Genomic DNA, 8,326 nt, shown 5'->3' with positions numbered 1-8,326 from the left:
ACATGGCTAGGGGAAACACCCTTAGCCCTTCAGTATCCGCAGTTATACAATATTGTCTAACGTCGACAAGCGTCCGTTGCGAATATATTGTGCGAGACGCCTCTAAATATTCAGTTTCGTAGATCCTTGATTGGCGACAGATGGGCCAGTTGGCTACACCTAGTCCGAAGGTTAATGGATATCAACCTCTCGAATTTACCAGATACTATTCAATGAAAGTTGACTAATAATGAAGCTTTTACTGTAAAATCTATGTATCTTCACCTCATAGGTTTGGTGCCTATTCCAAAATCCAGGAAAGGAGTTATTCTAACGAAGGACAATTTGGCAAAACGTAATTAGAAAGGCAACCAAAGATGCAACTTCTGTCATAACAAAGAAACTATTAAGCACCTGTTTCTTGATTCCCCTTTGGCTAAACTTCTATGGCGTTCGATTCACATTGCCTTCAATATCAGCCCCCAAACAGTATCAACATGTTATTTGGGACGTTGGTAAAGGGTGTTGACTTTCGATTGGCACATCTTACTCGTGTGGGAACTTGTGCATTGTTGTGGGCTATATGGAAGTGCAGGAATGATTTAGTATTTAACAGATGCAACTCTAACAATTTTTTGCAGGTTATCTTCAGGGCTACCGCCTTGATCCGCACGTGGTTATTACTCACTCATGCGGAAGCCAGGAAGCCTTTGGTTATTGGGTGTGCCCGCTGAGAGATGGTAGCTCGGGATATCTTCAACCGGTTTGGATGGCGACACAATAATAGGATAGGTGGCTAGTCATCTAGGTCTATTATCATAGCCGATTGTGGCGCGTATGGCGCTTTGTATCTTTATTTGGTTTTTGTCAGCTTGATGTACTTGGTTCGGACTCGTTTTACCTTATTTAAATAAAAAGTTGCATGCATTATTCGATGCAGAGGCCGGGGCGATGCCTTCTTTTCTAAAAAAACGTATCCAAATATATTGCCAGCCACATATATGTAGGACCTTGGTTATTAGTAGCTACATGCCTGCAGCTAGCTGGTTCGGTCCAACGTTAAACTTAACTGAAACCTTGTAGCTAGATTGCACAAATTAAGAAGCAACTGTATGATCGAATATGAATGCATGCATCTTTTATTTGTGTCGTTGTCGCGGTGTTGAGAGGCCTTAATCTGCCCACGTTTGTCTCAGGCCACCACATATATATCTTTCCATATGCATTGATATATACATATTTCCGCTCATTATTCATTAATATGATCGACGCCTTGGGGGCATGATGTGAAGCTTCACCTGCACCTCCTCCTAGTTTTGTCTTTCCCAAGGTTTATTGATAACGATTGGCAAGGTTGATCAAGCACAGAATTAATTGAGTTGATTTAACTAAATCAACTCCCTCTATCCGGTTTTATTGGACCAGAGGTGCCAAAATGCCAAGAACATGGCGAAATATACTGAGCGCTTGTAAGTTTTACATGAGAAATTTTGCTTTGGTGTGCCATTACTACACCTTGACGTGGCGGAGAGACCGGCTGGCCAACATTCTGTATGATACTTTACTGAACAATGGTAGGGTCGACCCAGAGTTGCACTATATATATATATATATATATATATATATATATATATATATATATATATATATATATATATATATACTAGCAAAATGGTCCGTGCGTTGTCACGGAAGAAAAAACATAATCTTCAATATGATGACCACATTATGTTCACATATCATCGCTTGATTTAGAATTTTTATACACAAATGCAAGAAAATGTTTCTTCTTTTAAATTTATTCACAAGTTCAAGCAATCTTTACATTTTCAAAAAATATATATCACGGTTGTCAAAAATCTTGGTAACTAAAAGATTTATTCCGAATTTTAAGAATTTTTTTTAGAAAACATACAATAATAATCCGATCCATTCAACAGTTAATTCTTTAAAATTCACACAGGTATATTATCACAAAGACTTAGAAGTATTAATGTTTAACTACATACATTAGATCTTTCGTGAATAATTTTGCAAATATGGGAACGATTTTAAATTCGAGAACATTTTTTACAATTTACAAACATTTACTAAAAATCGTGAATATTTTTTATATTTCGAACGGGTTTAAATAGTTTCTTTTGAATTGGCCACCAATTCAAGAAAAGACAAACATATTTTTTTATGTTGGAGGATTTTATTTTAAATTCACAAACATTTTTTGAAACGCGTGAAGTTTTTCTGAATAAACAAACATTTTTATAAATCAGTAATATAATTATTAAATTTATGGACATTGTTTTGGAATTTGCAAAAAAATATGAAAATCCGGCGCTTTTTTTGAATCCTATTTTTAATTCAAAATAAAAATTTGTCAGCATTTTAATTCAAAATTCCTATTTTTTAATATGCAAAAGTTTTTGTAATTCTAAATTATTTAAATTATAAATAAACAAAAATGGAACGGAAAATTTTAAATAAGAAAAAACTATCCAAACAGACATTTGCTATTTTTAAAATTTTTGGACATATTTCGAATTAGAAAGGATTTTGTTATATGCCTTTAATAGTTTTCAATACATGGAATTGTATTTGAGATCATGGAATATTCTTATTGTACAAACATTTTTCTAAAATTGCAAACATTTTATTGTATATGCGAGCACTTTTTACAAAATACCGAGCAATTTTTGAAGTCACAAACATTTTAGTTTTTTAAACATGTTAATTTATAATTTTCTGTTTATTAAAATTTGAAAGATTAATTGAAGTTCTAAATTATTTAAAATAAAAAAATAAAACGGAACTGAAAATAAATAAATAAACGGAACTAAAAGCAGGCGCCTGTGCATGGGCCGGCTCATACGGTGTGCTGGATATTCTCCCAGCATGCAGAGCGTAATGTAGGAGGTTTTTACATGGGCCGGCCCAGTCCAAGATTTTTCGTTTTGTGAAACGTTTTCTATTATTTACCGATGGCATGGTGGTTAATTTATCCAAACTTTAGGGGTAATTTTCAAGACGGACAACCAGAAACCGTATTTGCTTTAATATTAGGGAAAGATAGGGGTTGCTATGCGTCCACCCACTTCGACAGCCGTTCGATCTGTCGTTTGATCCCCGTTTGATCCACACACGGGGCTCCGGCCGACAACCAGTGATTCTTGAAACGATGGTTGAGTTGTAAAAACATTCGCTTTGTTGTAAGAAATGAACTTTGGATCCATTAATTCCTCAAACAAAGGTTCAGTTCCAGAAACAATCGCTTTGTTGTAGAATTATTTTTCCTTCGTCTTTCTGCAACAGCGGCCGTGTTGCAGAAATAATTCCTGAAACAAGGAACGGGTTGCAGAAACAATTTCTCCAACTCCTAAAACAACAACCGTGTTGCTGAAAACTGGAGAGGGGATGAATGGGTGTAAGGTTAGAGGAGGGGGAGGAAGCGTCGGGGCGAGTGACTGGTGGCGCGGGGGTGGGGGAGGATGGAGGCAGGGGAGGGCCGGCGGCGCCACATGCCACGCCATCGCGTCGCCGCCGGCGAGCGTCGAACCTTCGACCAGGTCACCTGGCTGCCATCTCCTCTCCGACAAAGCTGAATGCCATTGATGCATAATGAAGAGAGATTGCAGAAGAGATAAGATGAGGGAGTGAGACATGTGTGGTCCAATAATGCGACGTGTCGATCGAAGGAGGTGGCGGATGTCCCCCGCTCGATCTGCCGGTTGAGGGATAGACTTTTCCCTATATATAAGCATGAGAATAGTATAACTCACACAAGGACCTAATAGAAAAAAGAATATATCAAGGTCCAACCCACAAAACAACACAAAGCCGAATGGTATTGTCTCATATATTTTATTATATGAATCCCAGGAGAAATGTGAATTTGTGGAGAATGGGCTCCTTGGAGCCTAACATTTCACAAATTCAAAAATGATATTTCCAAGTTTTAAAATCAAAAAATGTGTGTAAATGTATATATATTCACAACGGATCTGTGAATTTCCAGCCAATGATTTGCAAGCTGCGCAAAAAAGTAAAAATTGACCCATTGTCATGTACCTATTTGTCTTTTTTGTCTGCGCCATTATGAAAGTATATTGTTACGAAAGTTTTGTCGAATGTGTTATACATGTACAATTTTTTTCAATTTTTCCGGTCTGTGGAGATATTGTATTTTCGAAACGGCCTTTCTGGATTCCATCCTCCATTGGAAATTTTCTATCATAGGAGTTGCTGTACATAGAGATATCGTATACAATGCATTTAGCGCCTGATAGATGAACGGCGCTCGTGCGCTTCGCTAGTTGGGTTCAGTTGCATCCCATGAACGTCGGCAAAATTGACAAAAATGACCCCTGGGATGAAAGAACTCACGGATTGACCCCTCGGGGGAAATAATTCACCGGCCTGACCCTTTTGTGTGGCGCCCGACACCTAGGCGCCACACTGTACTGTGTGACGCCTAGAGGTTAGGCGCCACACCCCCGACCACGTGGCAGGGAGGGCCCCACCCCCAGGCAGTGTGACGCCTAAGCCTCAGGCGTCACACATTGTAATGTGTGGCGCCTGACCCTTAGGCGCCACACACTGACTTACAGAGCCACGGGCCAGCCCCCTCCCCACCCCCCTCCCCACCCCCTCCCTCATTCAAACAGAAACTTCCATTGCGGCGGCTGGCTCTCATCCCCTCCCTAATCCCCTCCCCCATCTCCTTCAGATCTGAGGATTTCTTCCTTGGATTGACCCCCCAAGGTAATGTCCTCCCCCATCCCTTCCCTTTCCCATCCTTCTATCCAATTTTATTATGTTTTGGTTGAGTAGATTGATTTTAGTAGATTGATTTGAGTAGGTTCTTAGGATTTGACTAGTTAGGATTTGGTTGAGTATATGAGTAGTTAGTAGTTAGTAGTAGTAGTAGGTATAGGAATTGCATTAGGTTTTGACTAGTTAGGATATGAGTTAGGATTTGCATTAGGTTTTAACTAGTTAGGATATGAGTTAGGTTTTGAGTAGTTAGTATATGAGTTAGGATTTGACTAGTTAGTATATGACTAGTTAGTTGAGTATATGACTAGTTAGTAGTTAGTAGTAGTAGTAGTTAGTAGTAGTAGGTATAGGAATTGCATTAGGTTTTGGTTTGTAGTTAGTGGTAGTAGTTAGTATTAGTAGTAGTTCATATGAGTATATGAGTCTTATTTGAATATTAGTAAATGAGTAATTTTTTGTGATTTGTAGGATGGTGTGGCTTCTGAATGATGTTTATGACGCTGAACACCGGGCCTATTTCATGTCGGAGAAGAAGATGGTAAGTAGAAAATGATTAGTAGATTAGTAATATTTTGAAAATGTAATAAGCACTTGATATCTTCTTCTCCTATATGTTTGCATGAGCTTACGCCCCTGAAGATCCGGTCTCATGGGGCATCCTCTGTAATGCATTATGATGAGCGGTACACCCCGTACATCGAGATGACGGGACTCCTTCCATTCGTGCAGCTTGTGAGTCGGTCAACTCCAAATCTGAACGCTGCGGCAGTCACAGCACTCATTGATTGTTGGAGGCCGGAGACACATAGTTTTCACCTCCGGACCGGAGAGATGACGGTTACTCTTCAAGATGTTTCCATGATCACCGCTCTTCCCATCGAGGGGAAGCCACTATGTATGAGCACTGATTCTGAGGGATGGCGGCATCAAATGGAGGCTCTTATTGGTATGTCGCCGCAAGAGCCGGAGGTGGAAGATGGAGGGAAGAAAGATAGAGTCCCTGCCGGCGCCACTTTCACTTGGATTGCCGCCAACTTTGCTCATTGTCCTGAGGACGCAGATGACGAGGTCATCCAGAGGTATGCTCGCGTCTACATGTGGTACGTCATCTCTAGGACTATCTTTGCGGACGGCATAGGCAAGAATGCTCCTTGGATGTGGCTGAAGGCGTTGACTGTTTTGGACAACAAGTTCAGCTGGGGCTCGGCCGCACTGGCTTACTTGTATCGGCAGGTAATAAATTGTTAATATTAAGTACTCTCTGTTATCTTTTTCTGCTAAACTGATGCATGTTTGTTGTTACTTGTAGTTGGACGATGCTTGTCGCGGGACGACAAAGGACGGCGGAGTTGGTGGTTGTATGCTCCTACTTTCAGTATGGAGCTGGGAACGCCTACCTGTTGGACGCCCTAAAAGCTCAAAGTGGAATACCTGGGATGACCACGACAACCCTGTACGGCAACCTACATGGGCTTACAAGTGGGACTTGGTATCGGAGGTGGCAAGCGAAGTGAACCTATTGTACAAGCAATACACCAACGAGATGGATTCGCTTACCCCCGAGCAGGTAAGATGGTTTCAGAGTTGACTTCCAGCTTCTATGTTGTGAGTGAAATGAATTGTGGTATTCATCTTGTGTTGTAGGTTGAATGGGAGCCATATGGTGTCGGGACAAACTTTGGTGATGCACACACGTTCGAGCTGAATGCACTATGCGTGCAGGAAAGACATCTTTGGCTAATGCGTTGTCCCCTAATATGCAATTGGGCGGTTGAGTGGCATCTCCCGCATCGTGTGCTGCGTCAATTTGGTTACTTTCAGCCACACCCGCCGGAGTGGGTGGACACGGACACACAGCTTCACAGGTAACAAAAAATAATTAGTGATTAGTTTTGTTCTTAGTGTTGAGCGAGCTACTGATGTGTTTTGTTCAAAGCAGGTTGGATAGGAGGAGGCAGCGAATAATCAAGGACTGGCAGAAGCATCATAAGAGCTACGTCCTTATGTTCGAGCAAAGTGTGCAGGCAACTTCGAGCACACAACGAACCCAGTACCGTCAGCATTGTGCTCTTGCGTTCAGCAACTACCTAAGATGGTTTCAGGAGAGTACTCGTGTCGAGATTTGTCCGCCGGCTTACGAGGAGGACATATTGGAAGAACCCACTGAGTACGATGAACTTGCCCAAGGCGATTACAGCAAGTTGATTCGCGAAGGGTACCAAACTTCCTTCGCCCCTGTCCTGAACTTTGTGGTAAGTGTGCTCCCCTATGTAAATTATGAATGCTAGCGGACCTATTCACTTGCACTTATTTGTTGTCATTGTCTTGTGATCATAGCGCAAAGAGGTCAAGAAACAAGCTGACGAGTCCGAAGATATTCTAGATAACACACCTGGAGGAAAAAAGGGAGAATCTGCACTTCGTCTATTCAGCTTCTTCGGGCGCTCGTATGGATGATGGTGACATTACCCAAAGAAATACTCAGGAGGATGATGTTGACACTCCTCAGGTATGACATAGCCATACAGTTTGCACTTTCAACCTTCAGCCTTGAACCTTCAAATTTGAACTTTCAACCTTCATATGTATTAGGCTGCGGACGACATGACGTTGAAGGCTTTCCAACGCTCCGCTTACATGTTGAAGCCCAGGAAGGAATTTAAGCGCTACTCACCGGATGATTATGCGAAAGGGAAGAATCCGGTGGCCGGGAGCTCTCGTTTGTCAAGGATGAGAAGCAGGGACGATGAGGTTGAGGATGACGATGACGATGATTCGGATGACCCGGAGAAATTTGTGATTGCGAGAAGGAAGAAGCTAGTATCCAAGAGGGGACGAGGCCCCAAGTGATTTGGAGTTGGTGTTGCACTTGTCGAGCTGAACTATTTACTTTAGTTGTGAACTATTTCGAGTTGTGAACCATTTAGTTGTTGTTGCAGTTGTTGTGAACCATTTAGTGGTGTCAAAAGATCCTTATTGCTGGAAATATATTGCTTTATTGCTGTCAAAAGATCCTTATTGCTGTCAATATATTGCTTTATTGCTGTTAAAAGATCTTTATTGCTGTCAAAAATTGCTTTATTGCTGTCCAAATTCAGTTCCAGCAGGTTTTCACATGTGTGGCGCCTAAGCCTTAGGCGCCACACGTGGACTTATACTGGGGGAGGGGGTGGGGAGGGGCTGGGCTGAGGCTGTATAAGTCCATGTGTGGCGCCTAAGCCTTAGGCGCCACACTACACATGTGTGGCGCCTAAGGCTTAGGCGCCACACACTCTGTCATGTCTAGAACTGCATATTAATGGAGGAGGAGTTCAAAAATAGTGGTGGAGGAGTTCAGATACATACGTTAAAACATACAACACAAAGCACATAGTAGTGGTGGTGGAGTTCAAACATACATACGGTTCTTGAAGTAACTTACGTCCAAAAGTGCATACATAGTGGAGTTTCATAGTAATAAAGCGCGGAACCAAACAAGGTTCAACAACACATAGATTACAAGCATCCGGCTCTATTGGGTCGAGCTAAGCCCCTTACCCTTCTTCTTCTTCCTCTCTTCTTCCTCTTCCTCTTCCCT

Source organism: Hordeum vulgare, chromosome 7H, assembly GCF_904849725.1.
Source record: "Hordeum vulgare subsp. vulgare chromosome 7H, MorexV3_pseudomolecules_assembly, whole genome shotgun sequence".
Classification (NCBI taxonomy): Eukaryota; Viridiplantae; Streptophyta; class Magnoliopsida; order Poales; family Poaceae; genus Hordeum; species Hordeum vulgare.
The sequence above is the reverse complement of the archived record's forward strand: the minus strand, read 5'-3'. Positions refer to the sequence as shown.